Here is a 14,028-nt window from a genome sequence, read left to right on the forward strand (position 1 = left end):
CCCTCGTTTAATCGTTGCTAGCAAAACCTATGCTTTAAATAAAATGCTTTTATACTAACTTTTCGTACATTAAATTTGATTTCTAAATCAAAATATACCTAAGTCAGGTTTCAGTGTAAGATATTTATAAAGTAGCCAGTATTAAATAAATTGTTTGAATATTTATTTTACAACTTGAAAGTCTATTTTGCAACTGTAGCTCATTTTCTTTGGCTCTACTTCAAAAAAAAAAAAAATCCTTTTGTGTCTCACATGTCTTAAATCATCTTAAGATGTCTTCATCTTAAGACATCTTAAGTCACTGCATGTGTTTAGGAGCTGGTTGATCACATCTGAGAAGTGCTTGTAACAGGAAGCAACGTTGTAGTATCTTTTATTCCAACAAGTTAATCAATAAATCCGCTCTGCTTTCATTGCGCATCATCTGTAAACTGAAAAGCTGAAGGCTGACTTGCATATTTGCTAATGCACTAATGCAGTAAATGATAAGAATATGTAAGTGGTTGATTCTAATCACAGCCTTGTGAAGCTATATTGCAGAAAGCAGAATTAAATCCATAGGGCTACCCTGGACATCTGTTGTGTGGAGCTCTGACTTTGCAATTCCTATTGACAGCTACATCAAACATCCGAGTGCTTGAAATATTTGAGTGAGTGACCAGAACTCTTTAGGCTCAAATGAGATGCTGCATTACTGCATTAATAATCAGAGGAATGTTCATCAGTTCAGACATCTACAAGTTAGACACTATATTTCTATCTAAACTCTGAATTTTAAATAGACATGTTTTCTTAGAATGTAAGAATATTTTACCATTGTGTGCATTGACACAGCTAATCATAGCAGCTAATCATAAATGAGCAGATTTGTAGAAAGATTCAAGCATTAAGCGTTATATGTTCAGGTCTGGGGCCCCCAATACAAGAAGGAAAGGGAGTTGTTAAGGTCCAGAGGAGAGCCACAGAGATGATAGAGGGATGGAGCACCTCCCCTACAAAGACAGGCTAAGGGACATGGACTTGTTCAGCCTGGTTAAAAGAAGGCTACGGGGTGACCTCTTGGCAGCATGTGACATGGAGTATGGAGAGATCAACTTTTCACAGTCTCAGCAAAGATATATTATGCTTCAAATTATGATAGATTCAAAGAAAAACAGAGATTATGCATGGAAAAGGGATGACAATCTGTTAAGCTTATTACTAAAATGCTATCAATACTGAAGGCTTTTGTGGGGTTAAGAATGTAAACTGGGAAATAATATGTAAGAGCCATTTAAAGTTCAATAAATATGCAGTAGAACCACATGACTCAGGAAGTTTTTGAGCCAAAACTAATTCAAAAGTAGAAGAACACTGTCTGGAAGCAACATACCTATTTTTATTTTTTTTATATATACACTTCTTACCAGATCCCAAAGAGATGGCCTTTTCTTACATTTATATATATATAAAAAAAATAAAAATATGGCCTTTTCCCTCTCAAGCATCTGTTTTCTCACCCATACCTGGCATTTTCTCCCAGAAATACCAGCTTTCTCACGGATACATGACCTTCTCCCCCCCACATCAGACATTTTCTCCCAGAAATATGTCATTTGAGCACAGAGATCAAGTCTCCCCGAAAAAGCACTTTTCTGAGAAATACCTGACATTTTCTCTCCAAAATACTACTTGACACTCCTCCAGTGGACATTTTCTCCCGTGTTTACCATATTTTCTCCCCGAGACCACTTGGCACACCAAAAATACCGCAGTTGCTCTCCTCTACAAGACAGTCTTTCCCACCGTTTCCCACTTTTCTCCCTCATTTATCTCATTTGCTCCCTGAAGTTCCAGCTTTCTCCTCATTCGATGACATTTTCTCCCAGAAATTCCCGTTTTTCACCCAGAGGATGGCATCTTCTTACAAAAAGAACACCTTAGCTCCCAGAAATACCAGCTTTCTCCAATCCAATGAGATTAGCTCCCAGAAATACTGCTTTTTGCCCAAGCACATGATCTATTCCACCACAACTATCATGTTTTAATCCTCAAGAATACATTCTCTACCAGACCTATGCCATTTCCTCCCACAAATACCACCCTTCTCCCAAATACGTGGCATTTCTTCCCACAAGTACTACTCGGCCATTCAAAAGAGGACATTTCCTCCCCAAAGAAGGAGACTTGCTCCCTGAAAAAACAGCCTTCTCCCCAAACAGATGAAGTTTTCTACCAGAAAAACAGCTTTTCTTAGATATGCTTCACGCTTCATCCACAAAATACTATATGACAATGCCAAAGGTGACTTTTTCCAACAAAAATACGATCTTTTCTCCCACAAATATCACCATTCTCCCAAACAGATGACATTTTCTACCACAAGCACTACTTCACACTCCACAGGATGAGACTTACCATCATACTTTTCTAGACTTCATATCACAGTTTCCTCCCAAATTAGATTGCCTTCCAGACATACCAGCATTCCCCGAAACAGAGGACATTTTCCCCCGGAAATACCATCTTTTCTCCCAGAAATGCCAGCTTTGTCAAAGATATATGAACTTTTCTTCCAAATCCATGATATTTTCTCCCAGAAATATCAGTTTCCTTCTTCTCCAAAAAATATAACACTCCAATACCCAATATCTCATTTTCAGCCAAAACTATCACATTTTCTGACAGAAAAACCAGCTTTCTTCCAAAAATATGACATTATCTCGACAAAATACCACCATTCTCCCACAGAGATGGCATTTCATCCCACAAGTACTACTTCACACTCCACACGATGATACTTTCCATCAAGAATAGGGCATTGGACCACAGAAATACCAGCTTTCTGCCTAAGAGATGACATTTTCTCCCAGAAATACCACTTTTCTCCCAGAAATACAGGAACTTTTCTGCCAGAAACACCATGCTCATCCTCTCCAGATGTTGTTTTCACCCCAAACACTAGGACCTTTCCTCTCACTACTCCCTGCTTTTTCAAAACTAGATGGTCTTCTCTCCCAGAAATACTAGCATTTTCTGAAAGAAAAGAATGCTGAAAAATCTCTTCAAGTTATTCTTCCAGCTAAGGGTAACGTGATACACTCCTGACACAGTACCGTAGGAAGATCTTACCATAAACTGGGAATTTTGGCAGACTTGTGAGCAAGTGTTTCAGACAATCAGTTTGACTGCCTGCCATGAACCACGAATCATCTCTTTAGGAGGCTACAGCAGGGCTTCTCCTGAATAACAAATCTCTGAGGCTTTGACAAGGAGGCCTGGTGGGAGATTTGGAAAATCCAGTAGATGGTCCATGGGTCTGATGCCCTAGCTGGCCACATCTCAGGGATTCTTATTACTGGACTTGTCCTTGCTGGGTTCCACTGAGCGCCCACCTTTCTGGGAGGTATGAGGTGCGCTCCTGAGCACCTCTGTCCATGGAGCTGCACCTGGAGGGGATGCCATAGAATCATTAAGGTTGGAAAAGACCTCTAAAATCATCTCGTCCAACCATCAGTCCATCACCACCCTGCCCACTAACCACATCCTTCATGCCCTCCAGCACTCCATGCTGTGGGCTGATGCTCCGAGAGCAGAGGTGACGGCATTCACTTCAGAACCTCATCCCTCACCCAACCCAAAGCACCTCACCACCCAATTCTGGGGATACGCTCTGTGCGGGGTGGCAGATGAAGAACCTGGTCTTTAAGGACCACGGTGCCCTAAACTCGGTGGCCATGCCTGTGTGGATGTTTTTGAGGTTCATATCCTCATGTGGGAAGTGCTGGGCTGGCCATTAGCAACCAATGGCACACCGCATCCAGCAGACTCCACAGGGTTTTCTCATTTAAACAACCATTGTAGCACTCCAGGAAAATGGGAGCTGGGATGGAGCATCCATTACGGTAGAGCTGCACCGTGCTGCGATGCATCTGACACGCAGTGCATCTGGAAGCAGCTTTATTTTTCACCCACGTTTTTAATTCCCGTGAGCAGAGCAGGAAGCACAGCCCCGCAGGCTCCAGCAGCACAATCTGCAAGCCGAGATTACAGCTTTGTGAGTGCGGGAGATATTTCCATCCTCCTGATGGCTGAGCCGAGAGGGAAAAAGGGGAGGGGAACAAAAAACGTCCATCTATGAGGCGAAAGCTCCCGAACGAGGAGCCCCGGGCACAATCCCGCGGCACCAACCCCGGCCCGCAGCGGGGCCTCACCCGGCCACCGGCCTCAGCGGCCACCGGCCTCAGCGGCCACCGGCCTCAGCGGCCACCGGCCTCAGCGGCCACCGGCCTCAGCGGCCACCGGCCTCAGCGGCCACCGGCCTCAGCCCCGCGCCCGTTGCTCGGCAGCTGCGAGCCAACCGAGCCTGCCGGGAAGGTAGAGGGGCAGCACCACGGATAGCTCTTATTGGTCGAAGGAGGTGAGGGCGGAGCTCGAGGACGGCCGTCTTCTTCGCTATTGGCGGAGAGAGCCGTCAGTGCGGGGCGGGGGGCGGGGCCTCGCGGCTAGCGGGGTCGCGTTGAACTCCGCGTTAGGGCGGGGGAACGGAGCGAGGGGGCGGCGGCGGTCGAGGGTAAGCGAGCCGCCGGCTGCGAGGAGAGCGGCGCGAGGTAGGGAGCGGCGCGGGGGCCGTCCTCACCTGTCACCGGGCGCTCAGCCCTCCCTCCTCGCGGCCCCCGGGCTCCGGCCGCGGGCGCGGTCCCTCGCGGTAGCGGCCGGGCTGGGGCTGTGCTTTCGTCTAAGGGGACCCTCGTCCGGCTGCCCTCAGGTAGGTGGGAGGGGGGCGGAGAGGGCAGACCCCGGGAAGGCCGCCTCTGGGCGCGAGGGCTCCCCGCCGCCGTCGCTGCGGCAGGCGGCACCCCGGAGTGGCGCTGCGCGAGGGGGGGAGCGGCTGGGGGCTGCGGCTGGGGGCTGCGGCTGGGGGCCGCCTCCGTGCGCGGGACGGGGGGAGTTGCGAGGGCAGAGCCGCGCGACTTCTTATTCGTATAGCCGCGCTTCTTTTCACAGCAACGTGAATAGCTGTAAAACACATAATTCTACCTAAATTAAGTTGTTTAAATTGGAGATAAACAGATGTCTTAGACCTGCTTCTCTTATAAGAAATCTCCCTGTAAGTAAGTCGGCACGCGTGTTGTACCCTGATGAGCATTTTGATCCTGGAACCCTTTTATAGATGAAGTTGATGTATTTCTTCAAATTCTTTTTAATATCAAAAATGGCAGAATGTTACAGCTAAAGGGATCCATAGCACTTTCACTTAACTAGCGGCAGTGGATGCAAAGCCAACAATTTCTGCACAGGATTATTAGAAAAATGAGTAAGGAGTCATGCCTGTTTCCATTTGCCAGCAGTGTGACAAGCTTGTTTGCTGATGGCACACCCATCATCCTTTGTTTACTTTTATGGGTCTTAATCTGAATTAATTGGTCACAAAAGCCAGGAAATATTTAAATTCTCGTTATTCTTTAGAAACAGAGAGAGTTATGTATGTATATACTACAGTATATAGTATGTACGCATGCATGCATACATGTTTTTATATATACGCTATACTTATGCTTTCATACATATTTTATACGTATATACATACATACATGTATGCATGGCTTTGCAGGTTTTTGCAGGGAAATTACATCATTTTCAAAAGAAGCAAGGATGTCAAAATAAAAATATCTCATGAAGATAGACTACAATGAACCCCTACAACAACTCAGTATGATGTCCCAGAAAGCTGACACAGATGAAAAAATGTTTGAAACCTGGCAGTTACTCAAAGAAACTGCTTCAAGATTGTGAATGAACTATCTGCGAACTTACTCACCTACTACGTTTTTTTAAAAAGATGTTTGTAGGTGCCAGTGTTACTTTGTAGAACTGGTATTTTGATGCCTGCATTAAAACAAGAAGTGCTGGGGCACAGAGACTTTGAACACATCTGCTAAACCTGTCAGTTTTGCTCTGTCTGAAGGAGGAAACTGTACAATTGTTTCATTTCTGACTCATTCTCTGATGTATGAAATGGGATTTGATGTAGCTAAAAGCTCATATGATATTTTGCTTTCATGCACGCTTGACTTTAATAACACAAAATGGAGATTTTGTCTCTCTTCAGTGTTCTATTAAAAAAGCAAGTCCATTTAAACCAAGTAAAAGCAGTCAGGGGAAATATCTCCCTTATTTTTAAACAAGCAAACTTAAGAGAAAATGTAATGAAATGTATCTTAAAAAGCATTGGCAAAACAAAAATAAGCCACTTAATGAGCTGGCTTGTTGAGGGGCTTGTAACTCTGTAATGAAACAATTTGTAGGTTGTCAATTAAAAGCTCAGATCTTTCTAAAAAAGCCCATAACTTATGTTAAATGTCAAAAGTATCCCAAACAAAATTAAAAACTGTTTTTACAATAGAAGTTGTCAGGCTCTTCTCCATCCCAACTTCAATGATAGATGACGGGAAAATACCTATGTGTTTCCTAGGAAAATAAACCTTTCAGCTGTTATTGAGGTCAGACAGAAGATGTCATGAAAGCTCTTTTTGCTGATTTGTATCTTTGTTTATTCATACAAAGCGGCTTCCTCCAATTTGCAGACATCAGAGACTAAGCAGATAGGCATGAAGACACAAGATCAGTGAAGCACTTCATAGAAATGTTTCATTTTTAAAATCTATGCTTCTAACTAAGCCAGAATGGTACTACAGCTGAGAAAATGCAGCAGTCTTTTCTATTAAGTATCACTTAGATTGTCTGCTTAGTCACCACAGATTTAACCTGTACTAATGTCTTTGTGCATTCCTGGTCATGTGATAGTCAAGACCAAAAAGAAGAAAGAAAAACCCTTCAGTTACAGCTTTTCTCCATATTTTTCTGCCTTGTTGTTCCTTTTGAAAGATAGTTTTTCATTGTCTCTGTTTTCAATAGTCCTATTTGATTACTTTCATGATAAGCCTTAAACCACTTTGCACAGTTTCCAGGTAAGTACTGTTCTTTTGTTTAGCACTGAAAGTCAATCTGTAGTGTGGAAATCATACATGCATGGTTGCTGAAGATAGCAGATATTGACCATTGTGCACAGACATTATTAACGCTGTGTGGGTGCTTCAGAATGGGCACCAATAGCAGGCGTATGCTATAGGGTTTGGTTTGTTGTATCGTCTCAAATCTGAGAAAAAATAGGGCAGCAAGGACAACTTTTAAGAATAGATTTTTGGTAGTTTAGAGCATGTACTGGTAGTTCTTGCTTTGCTGGGACTATTGCGTGAGTAGAGATGCAGGTTGTGATAGCTTTGTACGTTAGCAGGGTACGGAAAGGCTTTAGAGGTCAGATGGGAGTGAATTTGGGACTTAAGAAACAATGCAGTTCTAGCACGTGAAACATGTCTCTATTCTGTGTGCACTAGGTGTGAAGAAAGCAGAAATATTCTGTATAAATATGACTTGTTCTTTTTCAGTGTGTGTTTATGTCAACAAGCATGGAAATTCTGGGCCTCACCTGGATAAGAAAAAGGTTCAGGAGCTTCCAGATCACTTTGGACCAGGTCCTGTCAACGTGGTACTTCAACAAGCTGTACAAGCTTGTGTGGATTGTGCCTATCAATCCAAAACAGTCTTTGGATTTCTGAAATCTGGCCATCATGGAGGGGAAATGATAATTGGTATGTGAAGATGTTTCTAATTTTTTTGTTTCTTCACTTGTTTGTGAACCTAGGGTAGGGAGAAAGAACTGAAGTAACCTGCAGTGAGATTCTATCACTTTTGTAACTCCTTAAGCATAGTCAAGAATGTATGTTTGTGAACTACTTTATTAAGATAGTCCTGGTGGAGTATACTTTATATCACTGGGAGTCCAGGATTTTCTGAACAGTTCTTAAATCAGAGTCTAGCAATAGCAAAGTTGAATTACATGTACACTGTACAGTTAGGTTGTTGGTAATAAGCAGAGCTTGTGCATCTCAACAGCTGCAGCTATACAAGCTATACATTTGTCAAGTAAGCTCAGTATGAGTGGAGTATCAGCTTTATTAATTCAAGTCATTCTCATAATCTTATCCATACATAATGTTTGTGTTCTTAATACCTTAACCAAGTGAGTGAAAAGTTTCCAGCTAATCTGTTTAGCTTCCAGGCAAGTGATTCCACATGTTAAATTTGCTGCTTCCTCCTTTCTCCCATTCCCTGGTCTCTTAGGTCAGTGTTCGTTCTCTTATGTCCTCTATTAAGGAATAGGTTTAGTTCTGCTACATATTAATGCCATGCCTACAGATAAATTATCCTTACATCTCAAACTGAATAGCTGCTGCTTGACGTTTTTTTTTTCCTTCTAGGCTAGGAAGTCTCTGTATGGCATGCCAGCAACGTTTTGTTGCAACGTTCTTAAAAGAAGAAATCTTTTACAGCGTGCAAGTTCTTTAAGATATGGTGATGCATTGGGGTTTAACCCAGCAGATCACTGAGCGTCACGTGGCTGTTCATTCACTGCCCCCATCTCAGTGAGATGGAGAGGAGAAATGAGGGAAAAAATGAGATAGAGAAAAAGAAAAGCATAATAATTATGGCATGTATATCTACGTATACACACAGATACTTGTAATCTAGATTTATAACAACGGATGCGCAAGCAATTGCTCATCTCCTCTTGAGGTCTTGAAACAGTAAACGTTCGGTGCAGAAAGTCTATACCAAATTAACTTGAAAAACTGATGCTTTCCAGCTTCAGGTGAGACAATTATTCATTGATCTTTTGTACATTTCAAGTGTGCAAAAACTCACCTCTGGAAGACTGATATTTGTAGATAAAATTGATATGGCTTACTGGGCTCTGTTAGTGGCTCTCAGATGTAGTAAATTTGATGTTGTTAATGATCTTCTGCATATGGAAGTTCTACTTCTGCTGAATTTACCTGTCATTAACAGCTTGCTGCATTGTGAAATCATTAAATAGCAGCCTTTAACATATTTAACTCTGGTTTTTGAAAAGCTGAACTTCCTAATTGGGACTCATACATGTATGAAGCCTTGGTGTCTGGTGCTGACTTGAGAATAAAACTTCAGTTATTACTTACAGGGCCTGCCTTACAGCATAAGATCACATGGCAGTGCCTTCTGCTTTCAGTATTTTACCAGTGCTGTGGTACAACTGGGTCTGGTTAATACCTGTTCAGATACAAGACAGAGTAAGGAAAATGTGTTTATTATTTCAGATCAGCCCTTTTTTACAAGGCATCGATTGGTTACTTGGTGGTGAATGTTGGGTTCTATTGCAGATGTGATGCCATCCATGCAGTAATGGATGGAAATACATTAAAGGAGCAGCATAACAATTTATTTCACAGGGCAAAGGTCAAGAGAGTGCTGATTCCATATTACAAATCTAACAAAACTGAAGTGGCAGAAGCATTCTTTGAAGGCTTAAGCAGATGAGGGATGTTCAGTTTTCTGTTACAAAACCTAAATCAGAGAGCATTGAAATCTGTTGAATTTTGGAATAGTTGAGAGTAAGAATGTGAATTCTGTTTGTAACAGAAAAAAACTTGTTCTCATTCCATCCCTCTACTACTCGCATCTGCTCCACATGTCGAAGTAGGAAAAGAGTCATTTGTTGCTCCGTTAATTGCAAAACTGTATTTGTCAGACACCAATTCTGAATCAGCTCTCATACCTGTTACCGTGCTTTCAATAACAAGACTGCAGTTGGGGTTGGTTTGTAGGGAGGCTAGATGAATTGAAAGGGAGTGGATTGGGATAGTATAGCTGCTGGACAGAAACACCTATTTTAAAAGATGATCATCCTATGAAGTATGCCAGTTTTCCCACCTTGTGTATGTGACCTGAGGAGCTATGTTAAGATAAGCTTAAGATAATGGCAGGACAAGGGGAAATGGCTTTAAGTTGAGGGAGGGAGGATTTAGGTTGAGTATCAGGGGAAGTTCTTTACAGAGTGAATGGTGAGGTGCTGGAACAGGCTGCCCAGAGAGGCTGTGGACACCCCTCTTCCTGGAGGTGTTCAAGGCCAGTTGGATGAGGTCCTGGGCAGCCTGGTCTAATATTTAATAGGGAGGTTGGTGGCCCTGCATATGGTGGAGGGGTTGGAGCTTCATGATCTTTGAGGGTCCCTTCCAACCCAAGCCATTCTATGATTTTCTGATTCTAAGCTCAAATGCTAGTGTCTTGGGAATCAAAGCAGAGTTTCTCTTTGCCATCCCTATTTACAGTTGCTTAACTAGGATCTGTAGTATCAGAAAGAAACCTGGGATATAATTGGAGTAAATGCAATTAAATTCTTCTGTAAAATAGTCAATTTAAAACCCTTTATGTCTTGAGCGATCATGGAAAGAGTGACATAAAATGATTATTTAACGGATGTATTTGGGATCTCTGCTTGATTACTATAAAAAGATTCCTTCATAAGACATTGTATGGAGTTGGCTGATATTTGCTGAAATACTCCTGTTGAAACTTTCTGGTGTGGAATATTGCTTCCAGTATTTCATCATACCTTTAAAAACTTACGAAGTTTCAATCTACAAGTTTTGGACTCCTTCATAGTGCTTTTCTGTAGCCATTTGAAGTATTACTTCTGCCTTTCAGTCTTGCACTGAGACTTCATTTGGTGGTCTCATTCTCTACTGATCTAATTTTCTCATTTGTTTCCTTTAATATTATAGTGCTTATCATTGATTGTGTCTGTTAGTACCTCTGAAATTCTATAGAAAGATGGCTATTGCTTTCCTTTTAGCAAGTTGCTGCAGCTACTTCAAGCCGACAAATAAAAGTTTGCTTTCTCCAAAAACCTCAGTAGCCACTGCTTTGCTTTTTTGATACAGATCAAACTAGAAAGTTTATCATTATTGTCTTGAGGATTGTGTACTTGAAAGAGAAGGGCTTGTGGACTTAAAAGCTTCTTTTTGCCACAAGTGTTGTGTTTAATAGAAGATGTTATGGTGGATTGCATGTCTTGCTTTACTGAATTCACTAAGTAGGGAACCGGTTCTCTGGGTGTCTTTGTTCCACTTTGGGATAATGTTGCCTGAAGATCATAACTGTGAAATACACCTCAAGTTCTTCACTAAACTCCAGTTTTATACAGACTTCAGGAGAGAGAACGTAATTGCTAATAGAACAAGTTAAACGTGCTTAAAAAGCTCTCTGTGTGTTTTTTGTTGCTGTTGTTTGTTTGTTTGTGGAAAATACTCTTCCTTTATTTAATTCTGGAATTTTCCCAAGAAATTATTGGAAGTTGTCATATAAGAAGAGTAATAAAGAGCATATTCTAGGAACTTGTTTCACAGATTGTACCAGTTACCCCCAAGAATATGCTGCTCCACTAGCATATGTTTTATAACTTTCATAGAGTAATTTTCAAGATGGTAATGTGGAGTTTACACTTCTGTGAACCTGTTAGCTATATTTTCCAGCTCTTAAGTCTCTTGCCAAAGCAGCATTTGTTTCATGCAGATTTTTGCATCAGGCTTCCAACTTCTTCCTCAGGCTAGATGTTGGCCTAGTGCAAGTGGAGCTGAGAACATACAATGATGAGAGAATGGAGTGGTGTTCCCACTGATGTTTAATGACTCGTAGTTGCAGCATTGTGATCAGACTGTATTGTGTTAGTGTGCATGTGAGTCTAGGATTTACAGCCTTCTGCAGCTCTGCATGTAGTCTCTTCAGTTTTTTGTGATGGCTATTGTCTCCGAACATATGGAGATCTACAGATGATAATTGTCCTCTTGCATATGAAGTTAGAGACTCCCTCTACTGTGTAGAACAAATTAAACATTTGCTAGTTAACATGAGAGGCTTTTTTATGTTAAAAAATTCTTTTTATATTTATAAAAAATAGAAACATAATGCACTCCTAAACAAATTCTCAGAAGATAACCATTAAGAAAGATAATGAAAATGCTTGACTGAGATTGCATATGTGTTAATGCTAATATCAGACAATGAAAAAAAAAAATCAAACCTTATGTCCACATCCTGCTCATAATATTTAACATATACAGCTGAGATGATTTATGGAAGACTGTCTCAAACTTGTCTATTAGACATTTTACTGGAAATTTTTTAATGTAGTAAAGGACCAGTGATTACTTGAGAATGACTATTCTTCAGTAAGTCTTGTCTCACAGGAGACTTGTTAACAGGCTTGGAGCTTGTTATTATCTTCAAGAGAACATAGCAAGGAATTAAATAACAAAGCTACAAAGCCCATCGTTTTGAACATCGTTTTGAACAGATTGATGCTTTTGTTTTCTGTAGCAGAAACGTTACGTATAGAAGAAAACAGCACTTCCAAAGAGCATCGCTTTTCTGAGGACTCTATGGATTCTGCACTTAATTCAGTAAATCTGTCAAGCCCAGCCCGTCAAAATTCCACTGAATATCGTACTTCGGGGAGTGCAGCATATTACAGGAATTCCTTTCAGCCAGTGACTGCTACCTCAAATTCAGCCCCGATCCTGCGCCGGCTGTCATTGAGCTCTGCTGGGAACAGCAGTTACTATGAAGTCAGTAGGAATCGAATACAGAGGAGGATTGAAGGTATGCCTGAACTTTCCAAAGTATGTAACAGCTTTTATGAACATGCAAAGTCCGTGAGTTATGAACAAAACAAAAGCATTTAATTCCTTGCAAATGGAACTGTTTGGTATTACGGTTTGGTACATGAAAGAAAATAAAACATCCTTTATTTTAATATATGACAAAGAATGAATAATACTTACTTGCCACCAACCACTTCTCACTTCTGACACTCTACCAAACTGATGGATGTTCTACATAAAGCAACACTTTCCTTCTTCCCTTTTGATTTAGTAGATTTTTTTTTATTTTAATGTTTGTTTCAGTCTACATATTGAAATAGGTTTTACTGGGCACCTTTACTTCTCAAACTTTCTGCATTCAGGTTTGTAAAGAAAGGCAGACTTTTCTTCTCCAAGATCAGACAGACAGCACATTCTTTGGCCAAAAAAATTCTTGTTTCTTAACAATACTGACATTTTGCTCTGCCAAGCATTTAAAAGTGCATTCCTTTTAGAGACCTTCTCTTCGTTACAGTCTATATGTAACTGTGATACATATTTTCTCTGTATTTGGGAAAACCTAATAATAGATACAATTTACCACCAAAAATATTTGCAGTCATGACTTCATCATAGACTTTTTCCTACTTTTCCAGTACTTGTTTGATACTTTCTTTTTCTAGTAAGCAAAAATTCTAAGCCCTTGTCCTCCAGTAACTGTCTTTCATTTTCTGATACATTCAAAGATAACCTTTGGAGGCATGCCTTTTTCTGGGAAGCCAAGTTCTAACAGCAGAAAAAAATTTCAAAGGCTGTATGGAGAGCATCAACTACAATGGCAATAATATCACTGACCTTGCTAGAAGGAAGAAATTGGAACCTTCTAATGTGGTAAGAACATAACTTTATCATCATCTAAACTTCTGCTTCTCCTTCTAAGGAAAGTTTGTGAGTGTGTGTGACAGATGTTCTGAAATCATATAATATATAAAACAAAGTTTGTCACATGCCTAAAGATTTCATTATACATACTTTTATGATTTTTTGTTTGTTTGTTTGTTTGTTTGTTTTTAATATCTGGGAACCTGTTTCTGCTGGGATTTAAGTTTCAGCTTTACAGAATTAGCCTTCAGCATCAGGTGAATGTTTTTTAAAAGAAAACCAGTAGATCAGTATATACATTTTTGCTTTCATCTTATAGTAACCCAAAACTAGGATGGACAATATTTATTGTTAAATCAATTGCAGTGTGTCAAGGATCTAAATCCTGTTATCTTCCATCCCCACAGAGCAAGTTGCGTGGGTGTGCAAAATCATTAGAAAGGGAAGGCTCAGAGCCATTTTATGGGAGCTCCGTAAAGCATCAAGATACTAAACTTTGAAACTGTTATTTAGCTTATTAACATTACAGGGATTATTAACATTACATTCTATTTTTTTCTCTCCAAAGCATTCATAGTTGCTTTCATGTTTAAACTTGTGTCTTTCTGTAAGGGTTGATCAGGAAATCACTTTAATTTCTGTATTTTTA

General features: G+C 40.7%; 1 long non-coding RNA gene across 1 annotated transcript; it reads left to right on the top strand.

Moving 5' to 3' along the window:
- The first annotated feature begins 4,524 nt into the window (after positions 1-4,524).
- On the top strand, positions 4,525-13,178 carry LOC149911910 (uncharacterized). The gene is made up of 3 exons (XR_016462759.1): positions 4,525-4,747; positions 7,428-7,631; positions 12,235-13,178. It is a non-coding gene; the product is annotated as an uncharacterized LOC149911910 (long non-coding RNA).
- The last annotated feature ends 850 nt before the right edge of the window (positions 13,179-14,028 follow it).

The sequence above is a fragment of the Phasianus colchicus genome, unplaced genomic scaffold, assembly GCF_987193195.1.
Source record: "Phasianus colchicus unplaced genomic scaffold, bPhaCol1.hap1.1 HAP1_SCAFFOLD_53, whole genome shotgun sequence".
Classification (NCBI taxonomy): domain Eukaryota; kingdom Metazoa; phylum Chordata; class Aves; order Galliformes; family Phasianidae; genus Phasianus; species Phasianus colchicus.